The following is a 13,273-nucleotide window of genomic DNA, read 5'->3' as shown; positions in this document are numbered from 1 at the left end:
GATAAATGAGACCTCTTTGATGGCTCCAGGATGTCCCATATGGAACGACTCCAGACCAGGTCTCTAATTATGGATGCCTGGGCAGCCCGCATCGCATTCCAATTCTCTCCTACTGACAAGACAGGTTCAATCTGGTGGCTCTCAGGGTGCAACCGAGGGGCCTGATTTGAAATGGACTCTCCTGCGGATGTCTCATAATGTGGGTTTGTGTCCATGGGTACCTTGGAATGGGGCAGTGGCACCGGGGCCCTAAGGATTCTCCCAACCAGTGGTTTAGACACAGCTCCAGCTCGCAAGTTTTTCATGTGGAGACGAGATTTGTTCTGATGGGTACCTCAGGAAACCTCCATATGCTGGTATTGGAAACCAGACCTCTGAGGCGAGATGCCTGGAAACCAGAGCAATGGTTGCGATTAGGGCCTACAGGTCTATTTGTTCCAATCTTCATCTCTGGGGACATCTGTCTACGGGTCTGAGTGGAGGTAGGTGCTCAAATGGAGTCAGATTGCCCCTGTTTGTCCCGGGTGGTCTACACTCTTAGGATGGCGTCGGAGATTTTGGAGCTTTCTCCTAATTTGTTCTGAACGGTGCCATCCCGACATTTCACAGACATATTTGACACAAACCCATAAAAAAGCTTAAGGAAGTGCCTCACACTCGCCCTTTGTTCATATCCCGAAGAGTTCTCCTCACAGTCTAGATCGGTTCTGCCATACCTTAGTCCCCAAACCTAAGCTGAGTTTGTGTTTTCAGACTTCTGTCCCCACAGCCCTAGCCCAGATACCCTCCACGCTTGGACCCCTGGAGCCACACCTCAGGACTTTGCCTGCCCTCTCCAAGGGAATTCTGCCCATTCCATTGACCACAACTGTTCAAATTAGAGGAACCGCCAAAGTACCCGAGGCCATCCCAATAGTGTATGATGCCTGGGACAAACGGGATATCTCCCACGAGCTGAGAAGCTGCCTCCACTCAGACCCAAAGACAGATGTCCCTAGAGAAAAACACTGAACATGACAGGCCCCTAGACCCTAATCGTATCCATTGCTTTGTTTTCCGGTCATCGCTCCACAGAGGCCTGGTTTCCAATACCAGCATTTGGGGTTTCCTGAGGCACTGATCAGAACAAATCTCGTCTCCACATGGGAAACTTGCTCTTGAAAGCTGTTTCAAAACCTCCAGTTAGGAGAATCCTTCAGAGGCCCGTGCCACCGCCCCATTCCAAGGTCTTCATGCACACAAACCAACATTATAGCCCATCCACAGAAGAGTCCAGTTCAACTCAGCACCCTCAGTAGCTCCCCTGAGTCAGCAAATTGAACATGTTTTTTCGCTAGGAGATAATTGGAATGTGAGGCATGCTGCCCAGCCATCCATCCTTAGAACCCTGTTTTTGAGTCATTTCCTATGTGACATCCTGGAGCCATCCAACAGATTTCAATTGTACCGCAGAAGGAAAGCTTGTGGTTTGAAGTATCTCACAACTCCCATCATGGTAAAACCTCAATAGCTCCTGAAGTGTGCCACCCCCTTCATGAAGGGACCATCATGGACAGAAACTCCAACCTGAGCCAGCATCTGATCCTCACCCTGACTTCAGATGCACAAGATTTCAATTCAGCCCTGCAGAGTTTGTCTTCCCTGCCCTCGCCCCAAAATCTAGGCCTAAGTTGTGTTCTCAGACATTCGTCCTCACACTCCTGGACCACAAGCCCTCTAGTTTGGGAATGCCAGAGCCACAATGCAGCAATCAAACTGCCCTCCAGAAGAAAATCGTTGCCTATGGGCCTACCCAGAAAACCCAAATGATTATCAATCAGCTGGCCAATCGACTGCACCCCAATTATACAGTCTATCCTGGGCACTAATGCCCTCTCTGACACAGCCTGTGCCCGGACCTCCCAACCCACACCCAGACAGCTGGCTGCACACTGAGCACATCAGACCAACATGGCCTTACGTCATCATCTCTTCCCATTCTCGGTTTTCAGGCATCAAAACTTAGACCTTATCTCCAATCACTGCCCAGGGTTGAACGTGATGCAGAAATCAGAACTCCTCCTTCCCTATAGCACGAAACCCTGTGGTTGGCATGTTGTCCAACGTTCAGTGTAGAAGAAACCAGCGTGGTCCATGAGGCCCTGCCCATGCTGGAGGGCTGCGTTTGGCACATACACACATTGTGACCCTCAGCATGAGCCCTGTCCTCATGTAAGTCCTCTCAGTGGCTGGAAAAATAGCCCATATATGGGCTTGCCATGCCCCTAGGCCCCCATTCTTACAAGAGGTCGGGTTGTCCAGTCACCTCTGCCCAGAGCTCTGCTCTGGAATTCATCTTTTGGTGGGACACCTGAGGTAAAGAAATAGATAGAACTCCTCCTATCCCACAGAAAGACGCCATACTCTAGTATCAGGCAAAATCCACAGAAAGGGAGACGTGTCCATGACCCATGAATCCTCACCAACATTCCACAGCCATTGGTGACACAAAATCCAGAGATAAAACCCTGAGCAAGCACGCCACACTCACCCTTTGTTCATATCCAAAGAGTTCTCCTCACGGTCTGTAGATCGGGCCTACCATACCTACGTCCTTAAACTTAGCCGAGATTTTTTTTTGTTTTTTCAGACTTCTGTCCCCACAGCCCTGGACAACATGCCCTCCAGGCTGGGGTCCCTGAAGCCACACCTCAGGATTGTGCCTGCAATCTCCAAAGGAATTCTGTCCATTACGTTGGCCACAACTGTACACATTAGGAGAAATCTCCAAAGTCCTTGGGGCCATCACAATATTGTAGGCCGCCCGGGACAATCAGGGTCGATCTGACACCAGCTGAGCAACTACCTCCACTCAGACAGATGTCCCCAGAGAAGAAGATTGAACCAGACAGGACCCTAGGCCCTCATCGGATACATTGTTTTGGTTTCCAGGCATCTCTCCTCAGAGGCCTCTTTCTAATACCAGACTCTGTGGGTTTCCTGAGGTACCCATCAGAACAAATCTCGTCTCCACATTGGAAACTTGATGGTTAAAACTATGTCAAAACCTCAGAGGCATGGTTTCCAATACCAGAATATGGGGGTTTCCTAAGGAATCAATCAGAACAAATCTCTTTTCCACATGGGAAACTTTCTCATTTTAGCTGTGTCAAAACCTCTGGTTAGGAGAATCCTTCAGGGTCCCGGTGCCACCGCCCCATTCCAAGGTCTCCATGCACACAAACCCACATTATGACCCATCCACACGAGAATCCATTTCAACTCAGCCCCCTCAGTTATTCCCCTAGAGCCAGGAGATTGAACCTGTCTTGTCATTAGGAGACAATTGGAATGCAGGGCGGGCTGCCCAGGCATCCATGCTTAGAACCCTGCTCTGTAGTCATTCTGTATGGGATGCACTGAAGCCATCCAACAAGTTCTAATTGTCCTGCAGAAGGAATCATTGAGGTTTAGAACATCTCAAAACTCCTATCATGTGAAAACTTTCATGCCCTCATGATGCCCTCCCCCTTCATAAAGGGGCTATCATGGACAGAAACTCCAACCTGAGCCAACGTTTGATCCTCCCCCTGACTTCAGATGCATGAGTACTCGATTCAGCTTTCCAGTGTATGCCTGCCATACCCTCACCCTGAAACCTAAGCCTAGCTTGTTCTCAGACTTCCGTCCTCACACTCCTGGCCCCAAAACACTCCAGTTTGTAATTACGGAGCCACAATGCTGCACCCTGCCTGCCCTCCTGAAGAAAAATGTTGCCCTATGGGGCTACCCAGAAACCTCAAATGAGGATCAACCTGCACGCAATTCGACTGTACCCCAATTATACAGTCCACCCTGGACCCTAATGCCTTGTCTGACAGAGCATGATCCCGGAACTCCCAATCGACACCCAGACAGTGGACCACCCACTGAACACTCGGACCCGCCATGGCTTTAGGTCATCATATCTTCCCAGCCTTGGTTTTCAGGCTTCAGAACCTAGAGCTTTTCTCCCATTACTGCCCAGGGGTTAACGTGATGCAGAAATCAGAACTCCTCCTTCCCCATGGCAAGAAACCTTGTGTTTGGCATGTAGTCCAACGTTCAGTGTAGGAGGAACCGCATGGCCCATGTGTCTCGTCCATGCTTGAAGACCTCGTTGGGCACAAACATGTGTTGTGACCCTCAGCGTGAGCCCTGTCCTCAAGTACGGCCTCTCAGTGGCTGGAACAAGAGCCTGCATATGGGGCTTCCCATGCCCCTAGGCCCCCCTTCTTAATCAAAGGTTGGTTGTCCAGTCGCCCTTCCGAAGAGCTCTGCTCAGCAATCACTCTTTTATTGGGACACCAGGTAAAACAACAGGAAGGGCTCCTCACATCGCACAGAATAACCCCAAAGTCTTGGGATCTGGCCAGATCCCCAGATAGGGAGATTCATCCATGGTCCAGAGGCCACCATGACTTTCCAGCACTATCGGTGACACAAAATCCAGAGAAAAACGGCTGAGCAAGCTCCTCACACTCTCCCTTTGTTCATATCCCGAAGAATTCTTCTCACAGTCTGTAGATCGGGCCTGCCATACCTATGTCCCCAAAACTAGGCCGAGTTTGTGTTATCAGACTTCTGTCCCCACAGCTTTGGCCCACATAGCCTCCAGGCTGGGTCCCCTGGAGCCACACCTCAGCATTGTGCCTGCAATCTCCAAGGGAATTCTGCCCATTCCATTGACCTTGACCTTGCTAATTAGTAGAAACTTCCAAAGTCTCTGAGGCCATCCCAATAATGTAGGATGCCTGGGACAAACAGGGGCAATCTGACACCAGCTGAGCAAATACATCCACCCAGACCCGTAGACAGATTTCCCCAGAGAAATGGATCGGACTGGACAGGACCCTAGGCCAGAATCAGATCCATTGCTTTGGTTTCCAGGCATCTGTCCTCAGAGGTCTGGTTTCCAATTCAAGCATATGGGGGTTTCCTAAGTCACCAATCAGAACAAATCTTGTCTCCACATGGGAAAGTTGCTTGTTGGAGCTGAGTCAAAACCACCGGTTAGGAGAATCCTTCAGGGCCCCAGTGCCACTGCCCCATTCTAAGGCCTCCATGCAAACAAACCCACATTATGACCCAGCAGCAGCAGAGTCCATTTCAACTCAGCCCCATTGGTTACTCCCCTAGGGCCAGCAGATCAAACCTGTCTTTTCACTTGGAGACAATTGGACTGCGAGTCGGGCTGATGAGGCATACATCCTTATAACCCTGCTCTTTATGGGACGCCTGGAGCCATCTAACAGGTCTCAATTGTCCCGTAGAAGGAATCCTTGTGTTTTGGAGCATCACACAACACCCAACGTGGAAAACTTCGATAGCTTCGTTATGCCCCCCCGCCTTTATGAAGGTGTCATCATGGACAGGAACTCCAACCTGATCCAAAGTCTGATCCTCGCCCTGACTTCAGATGCACAAGATCTCGATTCAGCCCTACAGAGTGGGCCTTCCCTGCCCTCGCCCCAAAACCTAAGCCTAGCTTGTGTTCTCAGACTTTGGTCCTCACACTCCAGGCCCCCAAGTCCTCCAGTCTGGCAATTCTGGACCCACAATGCAGCACTCTACCTGCCCTCCAGAAGAAAAATGTTGCCCTATGGGGCTACTGAGACACCCCAAATGAGGCTAAACCTGCATGGCACTCGACTGTACCCAAATTATATGGTCTAACCTGGGCCCTAATGCACTGTCTGACACAGCCTGAGCCCAGACCTCCTGACCAACACCCACACAGCTGACCGCACACTGAGCACATTGGACCAGCCACGGCCATAGGTCCTCATCTCTTCCCACCCTCGGTTTGTTTTTCAGGCTTCAGAACCTAGACCTTATCTCCAATCACTGCCCAGGAGTGAACGCGATGCAGAAATCAGAACTCCTCCTTCCCCATGACAAGAAACCTTATGGTTGGCATGTTGTCCAATGTTCAGTTTAGGAGATAGAACGTGGCCCATGAGGCCCACCCATGCTTGAGGGCCACGTTGGGCAAAAACACACACTGTGACCCTCAGCATGAGCCCTGTCCTCAAGTAAGGCCTCTCAGTTCCTGGACCAAGAGCCAGCATATAGGGCTTGCCATGCGCATAGGCACCAACACCTAACCAGAGGGCAGTTATTCCAGCTGTCAGTACCCAGTGTTCTGCGCTAGAATCCCACTATTGGGGGGACACATGAGGAAGAAAACAGGACTCCTCCCTTCCCACAGAATGACCCCAAACTCTTGGGAGTTAGGCAAATCACCAGAGAGCTAGACTCTTCCATGGCGTTGAGGCCACCCCTACAGTAACTCGGGTTAGGGTTAGTGGCAATCGCAGGCCCAATGCATAGACTGGGAGGGCAGCTCATCAGGAACTGTAAATCGGGTGACTCAAAGGTGGTAGCACCTTCTATTGTATCTGTATTGTGTGTCCAGGATGGCCTCGGAATGCAGGTGTGTTATCAGGGGTCCATGGGAGATTTTTTTCTCTCTAAGGATCCTGGCGGGTCCCAATTGTTTGGTGGCTTTCTGAGGGAAGGGTAGAGAACTGTTTTCCATCATACGGATGCCCCAAAACAGAGATCCCAGAGACGGGCTCTTGGTCTGAGCACTTGAATATCCCTCCAAGGTTTAGGATTTGTGCTTAGGGGCATACCAGGCCTGCAATGCGGGATCCTGGAAGTGCAACTGGGAGGCCTTGTTTCAAAGCATGATCAGACTGAAGGTCATAATGCCTGCTTGTGCCCAGGGCGTCCTCAAGAGTGGGTGTGTTCTCATTGGTCTTGAAGCTGGCTCCCACTCTGAGGGTTGGACACCCATCCCAACTGCCAGGATTCCTGCCATGGGGAAGGAGCAGTTCTCTATTGTGCTTCAGGTTTCCCCATTGACAAGGATTCCAGTAAATGTCTGGGGACAGCTGCCTAAATACAAAGGATGGGTAGAAAGGCCGGACTTGGGCCATGGCCAAACTAACATGCTGGACAAGAGGCCTGCTCTCTGGGTGGCTGACACTAGACCAGGGTTCAGGCTTTGTCAGACACAGCACTAGTGATCAGGGCAACCTATAACTCAGTGTTCCCTTGAGGGCTCAACAGATTGATCCTCATGTGGGGTTTCTGGGTAGACTCACCAGGCACTTCTTCTTTCTATGGGGAAGGCAGAATGCTGCGTTGTCGCTCCAGAATTCCCTATTAAGAGGGCTTGGGGACCAGTCGGTGAGGATGGAAAGGCAAACACAATCCACGGTTAAATTCAGTGCCAAGCAGAAGGCAGTTCCAATGTGCAGTGGCTTATTCGAGACATCCAGCACCTGAGTAAGGACCAATGTCAGATGTTTCCTTATGCTGGAGTTTGTGTCTATGATGAACGACAAATGGAGAGGTGGCATCAAGAGGCCATGGAGAATTCCGCCCTGAGGCTTGTGAGATGCTCCAAACAGCAAGGTTTCTAGTTACTGGACAGGTTGAGTCTGGTTTGTTTGCTCAAGTGTTCCCCATGTGGAATGTTATGGTAGCAGAGCTCTCTGGAATGGATGCCTAGAAAGCACACCTTCATTGACCATTGCAGCTGAGGAACATGGCATGTTCGTACTGGTGACTCTGGGGCATAGTACCTAGGCCTTCAGTTGACATGGAGTCTCATGAAGTTTGGTCACAATGCTGGTTTGTTACCAGGAAGATCGTAGAATGTGCTGGTGGCTAAGGGGCTGTGCAAGATTCATCTACCCTGAGGGTTTAACACAGATCCAAGAGCATGGCTAACTTCTGGGGAGAGGAGATGTTCTGTTGTGTGGTTAAGGGTCTTCATGTTGTATCATAAGTTCGCATTACAGAACAGGCCTCTGAGGACACATGCCTGAAATCCGTATCTAGAATTCCAATAAAGTCCTAGGGGCATGTCAGGTTCAATCTTCCACTCAGGCCCATTGACTTGGGTTTCTGCCTGGATGGAGGTGATCATGATGTTCCAGACTTCACTTTTGCGTCCAGAGTGGCCTCCATTATTTGGGTGGGCTCAGGGGCCTTGCAGGTTTCTCCTAATCTGGAGGGTTTTGGCAACTGTGTCAGGCACAGATTCCTTGGGGATGGCAGGCCGTCCTGTGGTTTGGCTCAAGCGGCCCAAGCCTGGTGGGCATGTGAGCCATAGTTTTGGGAGAGAGGTCTGCCAACACAAATTCGAGTTAGGGTTAGTGGTGAGGTGATCGCAGGCCCAATGCATAGAGCTGGAGGGCAGCTCATCAGAAACTGTAAATCTGGTGACTCAAAGGCAGTAGCACAAGCTGTTTTATCTGTATTGTGTGTCCAGGATGGCCCTGGAATGCATGTGTGTTCTCATGGGAAATTTGTCTTCTCTAAAGATCCGGGCAGCTCCCAATAGTTTGGTGACTTTCACGGGAAGGGTAGAGAGCTCTTTTCCATCATATGGGTGTCCCAAAACAGAGATTCCAGAGAAGGGCTCTGGGTCTGTGTGCTTGAAAAATCCCTCCAAGATTTAGGATTTGTGCCTAGGGGCATGCCAGGCCTGCAATGCGGGATCCTGGAGGTGCAACTCAGAGGGATTCTTTGAAAACATGCTCAGACTGAGGGGCATAATGCTGGCTTGCGTCAAGGGCAACCTCAAGAGTGGGCGTTGTTTCATTGATCTTGCAGCTGGCTCCCACTCTGAGGGTTGGACACCCATCCCAACAGGCAGGATTCCTGCCATGGGGAAGGAGGAGTTCTCTATTGTGCTTCAGGATCGCCCAATGGCAGGGATTCCAGCAGAGGTCTGGGGAGAGTTGCCTGAATACAAAGGATGAATAGAGATGATGGATATGGGCCATATCCTGTCTCACATGCTGGATATGAACCCCGCTCTCTGGCTGGCTGAAATGAGGTTGGGGCTCAGGCTCTGTCAGACAAAGCACTAGTGGCCAGGGCAGCCTATAAGTCGGGGTTCCCTTGAGGGACGAGCAGATCGATCCTCATGTGGAGAGTCTGTGAAGACTCACCTGGCCCTTATTCTTTAATGGGGTAGGCAAAATGCTGCGTTGTGGCTTCAGAATTCCCAATTAAGAGGGCTTGGGGACCAGTACGGTGAGGATGGAATTGTAAACACAAGCTACGGTATAACTCAGTGCCAAGCAGAAGGCAGTTCTAGTATGCAGCGGCTGATTCGAGATATCCAGGACCTGAATTATGACGGAGGTTAGATGTTTGCTCATGCTGGACTTTGTGTCTATGTTGATGGACAAATGGAGGGGTGGCATCAAGAGTCATGGAGGATTTCCCACGCTGAGGCTTGTGAGATGCTCCAAACAGCAAGTTTTCATTCTACTAGACAGGGAGATTCTGGTTTGTTTGCTCCAGGGTCACCCATGTGGAAAATTTAGGTATCAGAGAACTCCTGCATGGATGCCTGGAATGCACAGCTCCATTGACCATTGCAGCTGAGGAACATGGTAGGTTCGTTCTGGTGGCTATGGGGCAAAGCACCAAGGCCTGGAGTAGACATGGAGTCTCATGAAGATGGGTCACAATGCTGTTTTCTTACCAGGGAGATCTTAGATTGTGCTGGTGGCTAAAGGGCCATGCAGGGTCCATCTATCCTGAATGGCTTGACACAGGTCCATGAGCATGGTTTCCTTCTGGGGACAAGGGATGTTCTCTTGTGGGGCTCAGGGGCCACATGTTGTATCATAAGTTGTAATTCCAGAACAGGCCCCTGAGGACAGATGCCTTAAAACCTAATCTAAGGTTTGATTGAGTCCTAGGAGCATGACAGGTTCAATCTTCTGACTGAGGACCATTGACTAGGGTGTCTGCTTGGATGGAGGTGATCAGCATATTCCAGACTTCACATTTGTGTCCATAGTGGCCTCCATTATTGGGATGGGCTCAGGGGCCTTGCAGGTTTCTCCTAATCTGGATGGTTTTGACATCTGTGCCAGGCACAGATTCCTTGGGGATGGCAGGCCCAGTCCTGTGGTGTGGCTCAAGAGACTGCATTCTGGAGGGCATGTGAGCCATAGTTTTGGGAGAAAGGTCTGCCAACACAAACTTGGGTTAGGGTTAGTGGCAAGGTGATCGCAGGCCCAATGCATAGACCGGGAGGGCAGCTCATCAGGAACCGTAAATCAGGTGACTCAATGAAGGTAGCACAGGCTATTGTATCTGTATTTAGTGTCCAGTATGGCCTTGGCATGCAAGTGTTGTATCATGGGTCCATGGGAGACTTTTCCTCTCTAAGGTTCCTGGCAGCTCCCCATAGTTTGGTGGCTACTTCGTGGAAGGTAAGAGTGCTGTTTTCCATCTTAGGGGTGCCCCAAAACAGGCTTTCCAGAGACGGAATCTGTGTCTGGGCGCCTGGAAAATCACACTAAGGGTTAGGATACCTCCAGTGCAGGATCCTGGTGGTGCTACTGAGAGCGCTTGTTTGAAAGCATGCTCAGAGTGAGGGTAACAATGCCTGTTTGTGCTCAGGGAGGTCCTCAGTAGCTGGTGTGGTCTCATTGACCATGCAGCTGGCTCCCACTTTGAAGGTTGGACACCGATCCCAACAGCCAATTTTCCTGCCATGGGGAAGGAGGAGTGCTCTATTGTGCTTCAGGTTCCTCCATTGGCCAGGATACCAGCAAAGGTCTGGGGACAGGTGCCTGAATACAAAGGATGGGTAGAGATGACGGATTTGGGCCATGGTAGGGCTCAAATACTGAATACAGGGTCCTCTCTCTGGGTGGCTGACACTAAGTCGGGGTTCAGGCTCTGTCAGACATAGAACTAGTGGCCAGGGCAGCCTATAAATTGGGGTTGGCTCGAGGGCCCTTCAGATTGATCCTCATGTGCGGTTTATGGGCAGATTCACCCAGCTCTCCTTCTTTCTATGGAGAAGGCAGAATGCTGCGTTGTGGCTCCAGAATTCCCTATCAATTCCCAAATGGGGACCAGTAGGCTGAGGATGGAATTGGAAACACAAGCTACCATTAAATTCAGTGCCACGTGGAAGGCAGTTCCAATGTGCAGCAGCTGATTTGAGATATCCAACACCTGAGTAAGGGCAGATGTCAGATGTTTGCTCACACTGGAGTTTGTGTCTATTGTGAAGAGCAAATGGAGGGGTGGCATCAAGAGGCCATGGAGGATTTCCCACACTGAGGGTTGTGAGATGCTCCAAAGAGCAAGGTTTCCTTACACTTGACAGTTGGAGTCTGGTTTGTTTGCTCCAGTGTCCCCCATATGGAAAGTTTGGGTAGCAGATCTATCCCGCATGGATGCCTAGAAAGCACACCTCCATTGGCGACTGCTACTGAGAAACATGGCAGTTTCGTTCTGGTGGCTATGGGGCGAAGGACCAATGCCTTGTGTTGACATGGAATCTCTTGCGGATGGGCGAAAAAACTTGTTTGTTATTAGGGAGATCATAGAATGTTCTGGTGGTCAAGATGCCATGCAGGACTCTCCTACAATGAGCGTTTGGCACAGGCCGAAGAGCAAGGTTTCCTTCTGGGGACAGGAGATGTTCTTTTCTTGGCCCATGGACCACATGTTGTATCATAAGCTGGTATTCCAGAACAGGACTCTGAGGACAGATGCCTGAAAAACTAATCTAAGTTTCCAATAAGTTCCTAGGGGCATGTCATGTTCAATCTTCTGACTAAGGCCCATTGAGTTGGCTGTCTGCCTGGATTTAGGTGATCAGGGTGTTTCAAACTGTGCATTTGTGCCCAGAGTGGCCGCCAAAATTGGGGTGGGCTCAGGGGCCTTGTAGGTTTCTCCTAATCTGGAGGGTTTGGGCAACTGTGAAAGGCACAGTTTCCTTTGGGATGGCAGGCACAGTCCTGTGGTGTGGCTCAAGCGACCCCATCCTCGAGGGCATGTGAGCCATGGTTTTGGAAGAGAGGTCTGCAAACACAAACTCTGGTTGGGGTTAGTGGCGAGGTGATCGCAGGTCCAATGGGTAGACCTGGATGTCAGCTCATCAGGTAATGTAATGTGGGTGACTAGAAGGTGGTAGCACAGGCTTTTCTATCTGGGTTGCCTGTCCAGGATGACCTCGGAATGCAGGTGTGGTCATCTGGCTCCATGGGAGATTTTTCCTCTCTAAGGACCTTGGCTGCTCCCAATAGTTTGGTGGCTTTCTTTGGGTAGGCCAAGAGTGCTGTTTTCCATCTTAGGGGTGTCCCAAATCAGGGATTCCAGAGACGGGCTCTGGATCCTGGTGCCTGGAAAATCCCACCAACGGTTAAGATTTGGGCGTAGGGGCATACCAGGTCTGCAATGTGGGATCCTGGTGGTACAGCTGAGAGGGCTTATTTGAAAGCATAAGGTGATGGACTTGTGCCATGGCCGGTTTCACAGTGCCTGGTAAGTCTTCCCAGTTACCCCACATGAGGATCAATCTGCTCAGCCCTTGAGGGAACCCAGATTTCTAGGCTGTCCTGGACACTAGTGCTGTTTCTGACAGAGCATGAGCCCTGACCTAGTGTCAGCCACCCAGAGAATGGGCCCCATATCTAGCACGTGGGACAGGCCATGGCCCAAGTCCATCATCTCTACTGATCCTTGGTGTTCAGGCACCTGTCCCCAGACTTTATCTGGAATGCCTGCCAATGGGGGAACCTGAGGCATAACAGAGAACTCCTCTTTCCCATGGCAGGAATCCCAGTTGTTAGGATGATTGTCCAACCTTCAGAGTGGAGCCAGCTGCATGGACAATGAGACCACGTCCACTCATGAGGTCCGCCCAGGACACAAACAGGCATTGTGACCCTCAGTCTGAGCATGCTCTCAAACAAGACCTCTCACTTGCACCACCAAAATCTGGCATTGCAGACCTGGTAAACCGCTAGGCCCAAATCCTAACCCTTGGTGGGATTTTCAAGGTGCCCAGACCCAGAGCCTGTCTCTGGAATCCCTACTTTGGGGCACCCCAAAGATGGAAAACAGCACTCTTCCCACCCCTGAAAAAGCCACCAAACTTTGGGGAGACTCCAGGATCCTAAGAGAGGAAAAATGTCGCATGGACCCAGGAGACCACACCTGCATTCCGAGGCCATTCTGGACACACAATCCAGATAGAAAAGCATGTGCCATCACCTTCCAGTCACCCTAATTACACTTTCTTATGTGCTGCCCTCTAGGTCTATGCATTCGGCCTGGGATCACCTAGCCACTAACCCTAACACAAAATTTTTTTGCAGACATCTCTCCCAAAACCATGGGTCACATGCCCTCCAGGATGGGGTCTGTGGATCCACACCACAGGACTGTGACTGCCATCCAGGGAAGCTGTGAC

Source organism: Neovison vison, chromosome 7 (assembly GCF_020171115.1).
Source record: "Neovison vison isolate M4711 chromosome 7, ASM_NN_V1, whole genome shotgun sequence".
NCBI lineage: Eukaryota > Metazoa > Chordata > Mammalia > Carnivora > Mustelidae > Neogale > Neogale vison.
This window is presented reverse-complemented; position numbering follows the sequence as displayed.